This window comes from Pleurodeles waltl, chromosome 12 (genome assembly GCF_031143425.1).
Source record: "Pleurodeles waltl isolate 20211129_DDA chromosome 12, aPleWal1.hap1.20221129, whole genome shotgun sequence".
Lineage (NCBI taxonomy): Eukaryota > Metazoa > Chordata > Amphibia > Caudata > Salamandridae > Pleurodeles > Pleurodeles waltl.
In genome coordinates, this window is record NC_090451.1 from 242281945 (window position 1) to 242298919 (window position 16975).

Sequence of the window (16975 nt, forward strand, 5' to 3'; positions counted from 1 at the left end):
GTAAAGATTTGATCAATAAGACTTTATTCATTGTTCTCCATTGAAGCAATCTCCTTATTAAAGTTTTATAGTCAACTTCTGTTTCTCCTATGGGCTGTTTTCCTTTTCTTGGAATCCTTTTAATTTTACTTTTTGATAACCTGTACTATTTCCCCGCAGATTCATTGTCCTGTCCCACTGATCTTCTCGGAAAACCTCCTTGTTTGTAGGTCTCCTCAGAGGCCATGACTCAGAGTATTTCGAAATAGGGATTGATAATTACCATACCCATTAGAGGTACTCCAGGATGTGAGGTATTTACTGGGTGTGGTAAATAAGGCTGATAGAGTTTTAACACGGGAAATGATGCATAACGTGGATTCTGTATTTAAACACCAAATGTTTAATTTTAGCCTTTTTTACTAGGCCTTTCCTCCCAATAATTTTTACCATGTTTTACTGGTGACAATATGTCAGGGAAATACCAGTGCCTGGGTGCAATAATTATTTCAGAACTTGAAATTCCTAATTCTGATTCTAATTCTTTACCTTTTCCTCTGTGTGTACCATCTACCTGTTCTTCTTCTGGGCTTCCTTTTAGATGTGAATCCTTTCCCTCCTGTAAGATACATTCTCCTTACCACTCATGGAGTCCTTATTCTGTTCCACTCTGAGAGTCATTTCCATGTTATCTTTTGAGAGTCATTTATCTCTTCCCCACTGGGAGTCCTTGGTCTACTCTAGGCTCCCCGTCATTGTTCCCCTTAGACATCCTTTCCTTATTCTTCTTAGGGAATGCTCACCTGGGGTTTCTCCGTGAGTTATTTCTTTGTTCCTCTCTCCAAGTACTTAACCAATCTCTGCAGAGTTGTCTTCCAGTTTCCCTGTATGTATCCTTTCCCTGTTCTCCTTTGAGAATCCTGTTTTCTTGTTCTTGTTGATTCCTTAACCGGTTGCACATAGACAGTTCTTCTCTTGTTTTCTACTGTTCCTCACTGGATATATTTTCCAGGTTCAGCTCTGGAAGTCCGCTCCCCTTTCCTCTCTATAACTCCTTAACCTGTTCAACATAGTCCTGTGCCTGTTCTCCACTGGCTTCCAATCATCACTGTTCCCTTTGAGAATACTTTCCTCTTATCTCTCTGGGAATACTTTCTCTGTTCCTCTTTGGAAATCCTGACCCTGTTCACTCAGTGTCATTTCAAGAGTCTCCATTAAGAGTAATTTTAATGTCACTCTTTAGGATTGGTTTGTCTCTTCCCCACTTAGTAGTTCTTGTCTTGTTCTCCTGTGGGTATCTTTTTCCTGATTGTTTCCCTTTTCTCCTTTCAGAATTCTTCCCGAGCCCTTCTCCAGGAGTCCTTCCTCTGTTCTCCTCTGAGAGCATTATTTCCCTGGTACCTTTATAAATACTTTCCTGGTTCTTCTCTAGGAATGTTCACATCTGGAAGACCTTGCTGTGTTGACCTCTCGGAGTCCTTATCCTGTCCATCATGTGTTTTTGTTTACCCTTTCAGTGTCACTTGCCACTTGCACTCTTCAGTCCTTTCCTTGTTCTCGCCTGGGTACCCTTTAACTGTTTATCTGAGCTTTTTTTAATTATTATTCTTTTTTTTTTTACAAAAATGCTTTTCCTACTGCTTTTAGGGCTTTCTTGTTCTGTTCTACTGTGGGCATCTTTTTCTTGTTTCCTTATGGCAATTCTTTTCCTGTTCCGTTCATCTTGGTCAGTCCCATCCTTTCCGTTTTGCCTTCTGGCAATTCTTTTCCTGTTCAGTTCATCTCTGTGAGTACTTTTCTTGTTTCCTTCTGGGAACCCTTTCTAAAGAGAACGTTGATTATGCTTTCCCTTGTGGTCAGGCTTGATGTCCTAGTAGAGTAAAATATACCCTGCTAAATATTATTTCCCCTTTCAGTGTTTTTCTAAGAGTTATTTTCCTGTTTTCTTTTATCAATCGTGTGTGTTCCTTTTTATAGTTTGTTTGCTGTGTGTCTTTTAGGAGCCCTTTACAATGATTTACTGTGTTCTTTCCCTGTCCTCCTCTAGTGTTTCTTTTCTGATACTTTTAAGTGGATTGTTTACATGGTTCCCTATGATACGATACACCTTTCACCTGTAGGATATATCTGTTCTCCTGTGGGTACCTTCCCCTGTTTCCTTCTAGCAGTTTTTTTCCTGTTTTGTTTATCTCTGTGCATCCTTTCCCTGTTGACTTTTGGGAGCCCTTTAAAAAGGCAAAGATAGTCAGACTTGATGTTCTAATAGACAAAAAGAAATCCTGCTGAATATTATTTCCCCTTTGAGTGTTTTTCTAAGAGCATTTTTCCTATTTTCCTGCATCTGTTTGCTGCGTCTCCTTTAGGGCCCTTTTCAGTGGTTTACCATGTTCTTTCCCTGTCCACCTTTAGGGCTTCTTTTCTGATACTTTTCAGTGGATTGTTTACATGGTTTCCTATGACAAGCCTTTCCCCAGAAGATATATATATAATATATATATGTCCGATGGCATGTGTAGCTGCAGATACACATGCTGTGCATTGCTTCCGCCATCTAGTTTTGGGCTCAGAGTGTTACATGTTTTTCTTCGAAGAAGTCTTCTCGGAGTCACAGGATTGAGTGACTCCTCCTCTCTGTCATACTGCACATGGGCATCGACTCCTTTGTTAGATTGTTTTCTTATGGCTGTCGGGCTCGGATGTGTTTCCTCTCGCTCCGAGATTTTGAATCGGAAGCTCTAGATAACTTTCTTTCACCGTTGGTATTGTTTCGATTGTGCTTTTCCTCTATAGTCGAGCCAATAGTACTGTTGAAAACCAATTTATGCCCTTCTGGGCACAAGTGCCCATCTCGGGTCTACTGCATCGAAGCCTGATGGATCAGACTCCATTCCGATTCTGTCCTTGCTGGCACACAAAATTTCCATACACAGATCAACACCTGGTATGTAATCTGTGTCTCTCTCTCGATCACCGAGAAGAGGATTGTGAAGCCTGTCAATCGTTCCGGTCCAAGAAGACACTACGTGACTGGAGAGCCAGAAGATTGGAGATGGCGTTGAAAAGTACTGAGTATATCGACACACTTGAGGAAGAACAGGCACAGACGGCAGTTTCCATTCAGGACACCGACTCCGAAGAAGACTCGGAGGAAGATAGCCAACTCATCACTACTGGCCAGCACGTGAGTACGATTGCCCCTATGTCCACTTCAAAAAAGTCCTCGAAGGCCTTGGGTGCACCACTGCCAGAGAGCCATGGTTCGACCTGTAAGAAAATTCTTGACGACCGACCTTCGGGTTCGGCGCCGAGAAAGGCCACACCTACTTCGATACAGGAGTCGAGCAAAATCACCAAAAGCTCAACTTCTGAACCGAGTTGGCGTCCACACTCTTCGGAGTCGAAACCTTGTCGTCCTGTCTCAGAGCCGAAACAACAGGCTGTATTTTCAGGCCCGAAAAAACTGCAAACTTTGGAGCCGAAAAAGTATTCTTACACAGAGGAACAAGGACTTTCTAGCCATCTAAAGCAGAGCTCTAAGCCATATGATGAACAGTCCTCTAAATTATCAAAACCATCAGAATATATTTATGAGGACACTGAAATTCAACCCATTCTCGAAATTATGGATAAAAGACAATCAAGGATCCATATCCATAAAGAGACTGGCAGAATCATTACTGCAACTCCTTCGCAGACTAAAAGAAAGTTGGCTTTTAAGGAACAGCTAGATACCGCTCTACCACCAGCAAATATTTTTAAAAGGAAGGAGAAGCCATTACCTCTGCATATTTCTCCCGCTCATTCTCCACAACTTTCTTTCTCACCACTAGCCCACCACCTTTGCCTTCACCAACTCACTCACAGACTTATTCTCATGGTAATACAGTTGATCCTTGGGATCTGTATGACCCAGATCCCATACCTGCTAGTGACCCAGACTTATATCCTTCCAAACCCTCCCCACCAGAAGCCACAACTTCATACACGCAGGTCATCTCTAGGGCAGCTGCGTACCAAGGGGTACTTATGCACAGTGAGCCTTTGGAAGAGGCTTTCTTTTTTAATACCTTATCCTCCACGCACTCATGTTGCCAGTGCCTCACAATGCTACCTGGCATGATCAAACATGCAGATGAGATATTTAATGAGCCGGTTAAAGCTAGGGTTTTAACACCACGCATAGATAAGAAATATAAGTCTGCACCTACAGACCCTGCTTACATTACACATCAGGTACCTCAAGACTCAGTGGTTGTTAGTGCCGCCAGAAAAAGGGCCAAAAGTCAATCGTCAGGGGATGCCCCTCCCCCTGACATAGAAAGCAGGAAATTCAATGCTGCTGGCAAGAGGGTAGCTTCACAAGCAGCAAACCAATGGCGAATTGCAAACTCACAAGCCTTGCTATCAAGGTATAATAGAGCTCACTGGGACAAGATGCAGGAGCGTTTACAACACCTGCCAAATGAGCATCAGAAAAGGGCTCAACAAATTGTTGAGGAAGGTCAGGCCATAAGTAATACCCAGATAAGGTCTGCCCTTGATGCTGCAGATACAGCAGCTAGAAGTGTGAATACTGCTGTAACCATACGCAGACATGCATGGTTACGTTCCTCTGGATTCAAACCAGAAATACAGCAGGCAGTACTGAATATGCCCTTCAATAAAAAAAAAACACCTGTATGGTCCTGAGGTTGACACCACAATAGAAAAATTCAGGAAAGACTCAGACACAGTAAAAGCAATGGGAGCCTTATACACAACACCTTACAGAGGCTCCTTTCGTAAGCAGCAATTTAGGAGGATTCAAGCCCCAATCTACTGAGGCTTCTACCTCCCAGCCTAAACAAGGTCATCAGCAGCCGTACCAGAGAGGGGGATTTAGAGGCTCTTATAGAGGATAACACTTTAGAACCAGAGGCAAATTCCATGCCTCATAAAATGTCCCTATCCCATCAAAACAGTGACTTCATAAGCATGCCACAACCCCAAACATCTCCTGTGGGGGGCAGAGTAAAGCAATTCCACTCCAAATGGCAAAATATCACCACAGACCAATGGGTACTCTCAATTATCTGCAATGGTTACTGCCTAGAATTGATTTCTGTCCCTCCAAATATTCCTCCTTGTTATCACAGGTTGTCCCCAGAAGACAACGTTCTATTACAACAAGAAGTACAATTGCTACTACTAAAAGAGGCAATGGAATTAGTTCCGAAAACTCAAGACGGAACAGGGGTATATTCACTATACTTCCTCATTCCCAAAAAGGATGGCACTCTCAGACCCATTCTAGATCTCAGACCACTAAATCTATATATCCTGTCAGAACACATACCCATCCATCCAGCTCACAGAAAAAACTTAAGGCTTGTGATAGCTGGAAAGCGTTAAACCAATTCAAAGTTCTGCCATTCAGCATAAGAACAGCTCCAAGGGTATTCACAAAATGTCTAGCAGCAGCTTACCTAAGAAGACAACACATACATGTCTTTCCTTATCTAGATGATTGGCTAATAAAATCAAGCAATTTTACATAAGGTCAACAACACACTCAATACACAATAGAAACCCTACATACATTAGGGTTCACTCTCAACTACCAAACATCCCATCTTCAACCAGCACAGGTGCAACCTTACCTAGGTGCTATTCTCAGTACACAAAAAACCTTAGCCTTTCCAAATACACAAAGGATACAAGCTTTCCAAAATCTCATACCACAAATGCAGCCAAATCAACAATATACTGTAAGATTTATCATGAAACTATTGGGAATGATGGCATCCTGCATAGCAATAGTACAGCATGCAAGACTAAACATGAGAACACTACAACAGTGCCTCTCACAGCAATGGTCTCAAGCACAGGGTCAACTGCAAGATCTAGTGTTGTTAGACTTCCAAACGCACAAGTCCCTTCAATGGTGGACTCTCAGCAATTTAATGAAGGGGCGGTAATTTCAAGACCCTGTGCCTCAGACCACATTAACAACGGATGCATCTATGATAGGTTGGGGAGCTTATCTCAACAAGTGGAATGGGATTCAAAACAGCTAAATTATCACATAAACCATTTAGAATTATTAGCTGTATTCCTTGCCCTAAAAGCGTTTCTACCACTTCTCAAACACAGAACTGTCTTGATAAAAACAGACAATATGACAACCGTGTATTATCTAAAGAAACAAGGCGGGACCCATTCATCTCAACTGTCTCTTCTAGCCCAAACAATATGTAAATCGGCAATTCACAATCACATTCATCTACTAGCAGAATACTTCCAGGAACACACAGTCAGCTAGCGGATCTCCTAAGCAGAACACACCAACAGATACACGAATGGGAGATTCACTCTCAGGTACTTCAACAGTACTTTCAAAAGTTGGGGACACCAGAAATAGACCTATTTGCAACAAGCGAAAACGCAAAATGCCAAAACTTTGCATTGAGACACCCACACCCTCTATCTAAGGGCAATGCTCTATGGATCAACTGGTCAGGGATATTTGCTTACGCTTTGCCCTCTCTTCCACTACTTCCATTTCTGGTCCACAAACTGTGTCAAACATCTCTCACCATGATTCTCATAGCCCCCACGTGGGCACGACAACATTGGTACTCTACACTCCTAGACCTGTCAGTTGTACCTCACTACAAACTTCCAAACAGACCGGATTTGCTGACACAAAACAAGGGACAAATCAGACATCCCAATCCCAGTGCTCTCAACTTAGCGATTTGGCTCCTGAAGTCATAGAATTTGGATACTTGAAACTTCCATTAGAATGCATCTAAACAAGGATTAGCCAGATGGATTCTTAAATGTATTCAAACATGCTACATTAAGGCAAAACAACAACTTTTAATAACACCTAAAGCACATTCCACTAGGAAAAAAGGTGCTTCTATGGCATTCGTAGGAAACATACCAATGGCAGACATATGCAAAGCTGCCACATGGTCTACACCTCATACATTTACAAAACATTTCTGTGTGGATGTACTTTCAAAGCAACAGGCCAGTGTTGGTCAAGCTGTCCTAAAAACATTATTTCAAACAACTCCAACTCCTACAAGCTAGCAACCGTGTTATTTTGGGGAGCAAACTGCTTTTTAGTCTATGAATTGCATGTGTATCTGCAAATACACATGCCATTGAATGGAAAATGTCACTTACCCAGTGTACATCTGTTTGTGGCATGTAGTGCTGCAGATTCACATGCACCCTCTCTCGTCCCCAGAAGCCTGTAGTCGTTGCAGTTTATTATTTGTACATATGTATATAAATTTACATTTGCATGGACATCTCTTTTACTTACTGCTTTCATAGTACATTTACATTCTTACACTCTATCACTCGTTCCTACACCCTTTTGCGGAAAAACATTCTAACAAAGGAGTCGATGCCGATGTGCAGTATGACCGAGAGGAGGAGTCGTCACTCGATCCCGTGACTCCGAAAAGATTTCTTTAAAGAAAAACAACTTGTAACACTCCGAGCCCAACACTAGATTGCGGAAGCAATGCATAGCATGTGAATCTGCAGCACTACATGCCACGAACAGATGCACACTGAGTAAGTAGCATTATTATTTTATAAATAATAGTTCCACAAATATACCGGCTACTTCCACCAATCGAAGTTGGTGCAGATAACGGTTGTGGCTACCGTTTATACAAATAAATGTATTTCTGCTAATACTTTGAAAGCAGAAAAAACGTCGCACCCAACGTGTCAGCTTCTTAACCCCTACGGTGCCTTGGACGAGATCACCTCGTCCTGCACCCGGGCTATGGGGGGAGCGCTAGCGCTCCCCCATGTGTCCCCCCCCCCCCTTCCAAAGGCAGGGATGGTCCACCCCAACCCCACCACCCCCAGTGATGTCAGCGCGCATCGCGTGCTGACAATCACAGAGGGCCTCCTCCCAAGGCCCAGAGAGGCTTCAAAGGGAAGGAAAGGAATTTCCTTCTGTTTGAAGTCTCTGAGCGTTTCAAAAGCCAGCTTGCAAAGCAATCCGGCTTTTGAAACGCCCACTAGACACAGGGATTTTTTTTCTATGTGGAAACTGGCATGAGGGAGCGACCCCTTGGGCAAGGTTCGCCCCCACGGGGGCATTTTTTTGGAAGGCCTTTTCTGCCCCCCCCCTGGGGGCAGATCAGACTATTATTAGGCCGATCTGCCCCCAGGGGAACAGAAACCTCTAGGCACCAGGGATAAATATTTTTGTTTTGTTTTTTTGGAGGTGGGGAGCGACCCCTTAGGCACGGGTTGCTCCCCTAAGGGGCAAATTATATTTAGGCCATTTCTGCACCCTCTGGGGGCAGATCAGCCTATTGTTATTAGGCCAATCTGCCCCCGGGGGGGCAGAAACCTCTAGGCGCCAGGGCAATTTTTTTTGTGGTGTTTTTTTTTTTTGTTTGTTTGTTTTTTTAGAGATGGGGAGTGACCCATTAGGCAAGGGTCGCTCCCCTGGGGGGCAAATTGTATTCAGACCATTTCTGCCCCCCTTGGGGGCCGATCGGCCGATTTTAGGTCAGTCGGCCCCCAAGGCAGCAGAAACCACTAGGCACCGGGGATTTTTTTTTTTGCGCCAATGTCACGCAAGGGGAGCGACCCCATAGGCAAGGGTCGCTCCCGGGGAATGGGTTGGGGGGGGCAAATTTATTTTAGGCCATTTCTGCCCCCCCTGGTGCCGGCTGAGCTAGAGGCCAAGATCCACAGGTAGGCACTTTGCAAAAAACACCTGTTTTCTGTGAAAAAATGTGATGTGTCCACGTAGTGTTTTGGGCCATTTCCTTTTGTGGGCGCTAGGCCTACCCACACAAGTGAGGTACCTTTTTTATCGGGAGACTTGGGGGAACGCTGGGTGGAAGGAAATTTGTGGCTCCTCTCAGATTCCAGAACTTTCTGTCACCGAAATGAGTGGAAAACTTGTTTTTTGGCCAAATTTTGAGGTTTGCAAAGGATTCTGAGTAACAGAACCTGGTCAAAGCCCCACAAGTCACCCCATCTTGAATTCCCCTAGGTTTCTAGTTTTCAGAAATGCGCTGGTTTGCTAGGTTTCCCCTAGGTGCCGGCTGAGCTAGAGGCCAAAATCCACAGGTAGGCACTGTTTTCTGTGAAAAAATGTGATGTGTCCAGGTTGTGTTTGGGGCCATTTCCTTTCTTGGGCGCTAGGCCTACCCACACAAGTGAGGTACCATTTTTATCGGGAGACTTGGGGGAACGCTGGGTGGAAGGAAATGTGTGGCTCCTCTTAGATTCCAGAACTTTCTGTCACCGAAATGAGTGAAAAACGTGTTTTTTGGCCACATTTTGAGGTTTGCAAAGGATTCTGAGTAACAGAACCTGGTCAAAGCCCCACAAGTCACCCCATCTTGAATTCCCCTAGGTCTCTAGTTTTCAGAAATGCGCTGGTTTGGTAGGTTTCCCTAGGTGCCGGCTGAGCTAGAGGCCAAAATCTACAGGTAGGCACTTTGCAAAAAACACCTCTGTTTTCTTTCAAAAATTGTGATGTGTCCACGTTGTGTTTTGGGGCATTTCCTGTCGCAGGCGCTAGGCCTGCCCACACAAGTGAGGTATCATTTTTATCGGGAGACTTGGGGGAACGCTGGGTGGAAGGAAATTTGTGGCTCCTCTCAGATTCAAGAACTTTGTGTCGCCGAAATGAGTGGAAAATTTGTTTTTTTAGCCAACGTTTGAGGTTTGCAAAGGATTCTGGGTAACAGAACCTGGTCAGAGCCCCACAGTCACCCCATCTTGGATTCCCCTAGGTCTCTAGTTTTTAAAAATGCACATGTTTGGTAGGTTTCCCTAGGTGCCGGCTGAGCTAGAGGCCAAAATCTACAGGTAGGCACTTTGCAAAAAACACCTCTGTTTTCTGTCAAAAATTGTGATGTGTCCCCGTTGTGTTTTGGGGCATTTCCTGTCACGGGTGCTAGGCCTACCCACACAAGTGAGGTATCATTTTTATCGTGAGACTTGGGGGAACGCTGGGTGGAAGGAAATTTGTGGCTCCTCTCAGATTCCAGAACTTTCTGTCATCGAAATGTGAGGAAATTGTATTTTTGTAGCCACATTATGAGGTTTGCAAAGGATTCTGGGTAACAGAACCTGGTCAGAGCCCCACAAGTCACCCCATCTTGGATTCCCCTTGGTCTCTAGTTTTAAAAAATGCACAGGTTTGGTAGGTTTACCTAGGTGCCGGCTGAGCTAGAGGCCAAAATCTACGGGTAGGCACTTTGCAAAAAACACCTCTGTTTTCTGTCAAAAAATGTGATGTGTCCACGTTGTGTTTTGGGGCATTTCCTGTCGCGGGCGCTAGGCCTACCCACACAAGTGAGGTATCATTTTTATCGGGAGGCTTGGGGGACCATAGAATAGCAAAACAAGTGTTATTGCCCCTTCTCTTTCTCTACATTTTATTCCTTCCAAATATAAGAGAGTGTGTAAAAAAGACGTCTATTTGAGAAATGCCCTGTAATTCACATGCTTGTATGGTCACCCCGGAATACAGAGATGTGCAAATAACCTCTGCTCCTCAACACCTTATCTTGTGCCCATTTTGGAAATACAAAGGTTTTCTTGATAGCTATTTTTCACTCTTTATATTTCAGCAAATGAATTGCCGTATACCCGGTATAGAATGAAAACCCACTGCAGGGTGCAGCTCATTTATTGGCTCTGGGTACCTAGGGTTCTTGATGAACCTACAAGCCCTATATATCCCCGCAACCAGAAGAGTCCAGCAGACGTAACAGTATATTGCTTTAAAAAATCTGACATTGCAGGAAAAAGTTACAGAGTAAAACGTGGAGAAAAAGTGCTGTTTTTTACCTCAATTTCAATATTTTTCTTTTTCAGTTGTTATTTTCTGTAGGAAACCCTTGTAGGATCTACACAAATGACCCCTTGCTGAATTCAGAATTTTGTCTACTTTTCAGAAATGTTAAGGTTTCTGGGATCCAGCATTGGTTTCACGCCCATTTCTGTCACTGACTGGAAGGAGGATGAAAGCACAAAAAATCGTAAAAACGGGGTATGTCCCAGTAAAATGCCAAATTTGTGTTGAAAAATTGGGTTTTCTGATTCAAGTCTGCCTGTTCCTGAAAGCTGGGAAGCTGGTGATTTTAGCACCGCAAACCCTTTGTTGATGCCATTTTCAGGGGAAAAACCACAAGCCTTCTTCTGCAGCCACTTTTTCCCCATTTGTTTTTAAAACAACTACATTTTCACTGTATTTTGGCTAATTTCTTGGCCTCCTTCAGGGGAACCCAGAAAGTCTGGGTACCTCTAGAATCCCTAGGATGTTGGAAAAAGAGGACGCAAATTTGGCTTGGCTAGCTTATGAGGACAAAAAGTTATGAGGGCCTAAGCGCGAACTGCCCCAAATAGCCAAAAAAAGGCCTGGCACAGGAAGGGGAAAAGGCCTGGCAGCGAAGGGGTTAGAGCAAAAAAAGGCTTTATTACAAAATAAACTCAACAGGCATTTCTTAATAGCTGAACTCAGCAAACATTTCTTAATTGCAACGCGTTTAGACACTAACGTGTCTTCATCACAGCCAAATTGAAAAAACAGTGCCCATTTCCTCTTGGCTTTTTAAACTACCTCTGCATAAACATAGAAAAAATACTCTCATCACTATATAACCCTTTTTGATTCCACAATATATTTATTGGTATCCTGCTCACAGATCTCAAATCATCTCATTAAATGTTATATTTACATGATATTAACTTCTCAGTGAAAAGCAGAAAAAAGAAGAAGAGCAGAGATAACAAAAGGAAAAAAGCAAAACAATTGATTTATGTAAAACCTCTAACAAAAATTCAGTTACACATCCTTTTATTTTTACATTAATCCTACATGAAAATAAAGCTTCTTGTCCTCGTTCAATCCCCCCGGTGTCTTGGTCCCTAAAAGTATAATGTACTCTGATTCCCTTACCCTCGAATTCTTTTCCCTATCTCCTCCACGAATATTTCTCTCAATTTGATCAATACCAAAAAATCTCAAAGTATTAGGATCACGGTTATGCATTTTAGACCAGTGTCTAGCAACTGGGTATGACACATCACCATTTTTAATAGTTCTATAATGTTCCAAGATCCTCTTTTTCACGGGACCAATTGTACTCCCTACATATTGCAACCCACAAGGGCATTGTAAAACATATATGCAATAATCTGACACACAGGAAATAACTTTATTGATCTTCCTAATTTCCCCCAAGGTCGTTTTGTACACCTTAACATTTTTGCTATTACTGCAAGCTTTACATCTGCCATATTTATAAAAACCCTTCTGTTGACCAAACCAGCCAATTGGTGACTGAGGCGGTGATTCTAACCGCGGCGGGCGGCGGTCGCCGCCCGCCATGCGGTTACCGCCAAAAGACCGCACCGCGGTCACAAGACCGCGGCGGCCATTCTGGCATTCCCGCTGTGCTGGCGGGCGACCGCCAAAAGGCTGCCCGCCAGCACAGCGGGAAAGACCCAGCAACAATGAAGCCGGCGGAGTTGGTGTGCGACGGGTGCAGTAGCACCCGTTGCGAATTTCAGTGTCTGAAGTGCAAAGCAGACACTGAAATTCCTTTTGGGGCCCGCTTACGGGGGCCCCTGCAGTGCCCATGCCATTGGCATGGGCACTGCAGGGGCCCCCAGGGGCCCCGCGGCACACCCTACCGCCATCCTGTTCCTGGCGGGAGACCCGCCAGGAACAGGATGGCGGTAGGGGGTGTCAGTATCCCCATGGCGGCGGAGCGTGCTCCGCCGCCATGGGGGATTCTGCAGGGCAGCGGGAAACCGGCGGGAGACCGCCGGTTTCCCGCTTCTGACCGCGGCCGAACCGCCGCGGTCAGAATGCCCAGCGGTGCACCGCCAGCCTGTTGGCAGTGCTACCGCGGTCATTCGCCCTGGCGGTTTTTACCGCCAGGGTTAGAATGACCCCCTGAGTCTGTATATTCAAATAACTATGGACCAAAATGTCACGCAGGTATTTCGCCTTTGCGATATGTAAACTGTGGGTGAGAAGCTACCACCTTTCCCATTACAGGATCATTTTTGACTAAATACCAATGTTTCATTATTACTTTCCTGATTACCGAACTTGCCTTATTGTAAGTAGTTATCATTCTCGTCTCTGGAATTGTCTCCTCCTGATTATAAGTTTTCATCAACAAGGTTTCCCTCTTGATTTTAGTTACCTTCTCACTGGCTATACGTAACACCCGATCTGGAACCCCTGGCTTGCAATCTACTTATCATCCTCGTCTCCTCATCCTTATAGGCCTCTAGGGTGCTACAATTCCTTCTCGCCCTAAGTAACTCACAATATGGAATATTCCATTTCAGATTAGTAGGGTGATGGCTGCTCGCATGCAGGATACTATTACCACTTGTATCCTTGCGGTATAACCTCATTTGTAAAATATTATCATGCACTCCCAACATTACATCCGAAAATGTAATTTTTGTTGGATGTATCTTCCTGGTAAATCTCAAATTCAAATTATTAGCAGAAATATGATCTAGAAATTCCTCCAAATCTCGTTGCGTTCCCTCCCAGATCATAAAAAGATCATCAATATATCTCGTCCACATTAAGACATGTCTAGTCCATCTCTCATTTCCCTCTGTCCATACCTGTGTAGCCTCCCACCACCCCATAAAGATTCCAGCATAACTTGGGGCAAAGCAACTCCCCATCGTAGTCCCTACCAGTTGGCGATACCACGTATCCCTAAATAGGAAAAAAATATTATTTAAACAGAAGTCCAACATGTCTAGTAGCATCATTGAATGGTTGTATCTGCTCAACGGCCTATCACGGAAAAAATACCTACATGCTTGAATCCCCAAATTATGCTGAATGCAAGTATATAAGGATTCCACATCTAAGGTAACCAACAAGTAATGTGGCTCCCAGGGAATCCCTTCAATCTTGGATATAAAATCCATGGTGTCCGTGCAGTAAGATGGTAAGGCCATCACATATGGTAGAAGAAAAAACCTGAATACATAGACGTACGTTCTGAAAGACTATTATTCGCTGAGATAATAGGTCTACCAGGTGGATTATCATAATTTTTATGGATTTTGGGTAACATATAGAAGCATGGTACAGTGTGCTTTTTAACCAACAAGAATTGATATTCATCCATACTAAGTAATCCGTGGCCTCTCCAATCAAACAATTTGCTATGATATTGATCTGTCAATCTAATATAATGCTGCATCGTAGTCACTTCATAGTTTCCCATATCATTAAGTTGTCTTTTTGCTTCCATGCAATATTTGTTAACATCCCACAGAACCACATTCCCACCCTTATGAGAAGGTTTTATTACAATACTGCGATCCCCAATCAAGCTTTTTAAAGCTAATTTCTGTTCCTGATTTAGATTCGATACATAATCTCCTCTCTTAAATTTACTCCATGTATCCATCAATTCCTAGTTCTACAAAAATCAAAATCAGCCGTAGGGCAAAAAGATAAACCCAGTTCCAAAAGTTAACGTTCTGCTAAAGTTAATTGATGATCAGACAAATTGATGACCGCAAGGGAGTCCTCCCCACTCATTTCTTTTTTACTTGTGTCATGGGCCTCCCTCAAATAATTGTATCCTTGATGCCTCCAGTTGCTCCTACATATGCTTGGTCTCATTCGTTGTTTCCTCCTTTTCCTTTTGGAGGCCGTCCTCGTGCCGATTGATTCCTTTGTAAAAAACAGTATTCATCCAATGAAGTAAAGGGGAGAGAATCTTTGACTGACACTACTTATACACACACACACACACACACACACAAACACTCACCCACCCTCCCAAAAACGTGGAATGCTCGCCACCAAACTTTGTGAGCTGCACAGAGTTCCTTGCTTCCTTTTGTGCATAATCTATGCAACTCTTTAAGCCGGAAAGGGTATTGTTTTGATTTATACTGGGTGTCGTCTTTTGTCTGGACAAGCGGCACCTTTCTGAAGAGCTTTATCTAGAATGAAACACGTGTCAGTTGTTGCTTTTATTCATTCTAGGTTGGCTTGGATGTTTTTTTTACCAATCCAAAGCAGTAATACTGTGCCTGGAGTGGTAAAAGGCTTTTGTCATTTGACAGGTTGGCATGGATGGCCCTAGCTAATTATGTGCTTAAAGACTTTGCTTTAAAAATGGCAAAAGACTGTGTCACTTTCTAGCTTAGCATGGATTGCAGTCTGCTGAACCTATCCTTAAAAACTCTGCTACAAAAACAGATATTTGAGGTGAACAGATCAGAGTGTCATTGGTGTTTTAGGGTGCTCCATACAGGAGCTGCTCTCCAACAAAACCTAGGACCTACCCCGACTTTCCGGCTTCCTTTTTTTGCATACTTTTTAAAACCGTCTTTTGAGGAAAAGGACACAGAAGGTAATAGATATATATTTTCAGGAGGGCTTAAGCTCATGCCTTCTCTTGTGAGGACAAACTCCTCTACTGCTTACAATGTAATGGTTGAAGTGTGTGAGTGTGTTGGGATTCTCACATTACTCGTGTAGAAGGTCCTCTGTTCTGCACCACAGAACTTTCTTTGATGTTATGAATTATTATTAGAATATGTCCGCCTTTTGCATGATCCTGGAAATTGTTTTCATAGACAACATTTTAATTTCTGAAAATGTTCTTGTAAAGCAAAGACACTCATAGGAGGCAACATTAGTTTTTTTAAAGCCAATCGGAACAATAATTTTGGCCTGAAGTATATGTGTCTAAATTAATCTTCATTCAAACCTAAGATGCATATCGACCATATACTAATGTGAGCAATGTGTTTGTCCCAGGATTCCTTGGTGTCTCCTCTAGACAGTTATTTTTATATTCAGTGGAGCAAGGATTCACGAACATAGCAGTGTCTTTTTTAGGCTTAACTTTTGAATTTCTATTGGGACATTCTAGCCTCGCAAAAGGGCTCTTAAGGGCATCTAGCAAACTGACTGCTTTTTCTGGTGGTAGGACTTTATTTTTCCTCAGAGAATATTCCTCAGATTTCCTTTCAGTCACTATGCTAGCTCTCTTTGATAAGTATTTTTTTCTTCTGGAAATATGTTTTTGCATGTCATAATTTGTGTAATTTGTCTTGGCTACTATCTCACTTTTGATGAGTGCCGAATAAGTCAAGAGATGCTATGTAGGGTGTTGGAGGGCTGGGAGGTGGCTTGCTTATGGACTAAGCTGGTTCTGCATTGAAAGCTAAAAGATCCATTGACCTTAGGCCTGCTCCGGGAAAAGGGTCAGGAAAGACAGTTTCTCCTTCATAGTACTGGACAAGACGCACCTAACATCCTGAGGAGTCATGTCTTCAGCCTTATTCATGCTCCTGAAGAGCACTGAACTATTCATTGTTCAAAGCCTCACCACCGACCTATTTGACTTTGGACCCCGATCGGAAAGATGCCACAAAGTCAAAGGCTTCACCACCAGGAGCCTTAATGTAGAGCCACACCTTACCATTGAGCTAGTGCTAGACCTTAATATCCAGACCTACACTGATGGGATAGTACATCAATGGTGCGTCCTTCATCAGGGCAGGGTAAACCTTCTACAAAGGTCCCATAATCTCAGCCTCTCCCTCATAAAGAACATCATCTTCTTGTGCTTTACCTATTACAGTCTAAAGCTATGTATCATTCACAGTCAGTCTGTAGGAGTACCTTCACCACAAGGATGGCTGTGGAGGGATCCCCCACAGCTTCATGAAAGAACACCTTATAATGACGTCAGAGTCCGATCTCTCAACACGGACAGCTGTCATCATTGCAAACATGTCATATCAGTGGATTTCGTATGGTAATGATATTGTTGCACACCATTCACAGTGCCACAAATGCATCAAACTTAAAAGTAACACCTCTACCGTATAAGTTTATTATGAATCCTTTTTGAGACTGCAATCACAGCCTCATTCAAGCCCTCTAGTACTCACGTTTTAGAACCGTGTACAAAGGTGTTTATTGTAAGCTTCT

General features: G+C 43.3%; 1 protein-coding gene across 1 annotated transcript in view; it reads left to right on the plus strand.

Annotated features, from left to right (window-relative positions):
- The window catches only part of PHLPP2 (PH domain and leucine rich repeat protein phosphatase 2), a 624424-nt gene that overhangs the window by 391111 nt on the left and 216338 nt on the right, over window positions 1-16975 (plus strand). The gene's annotated exons all lie outside the window — the stretch shown is intronic.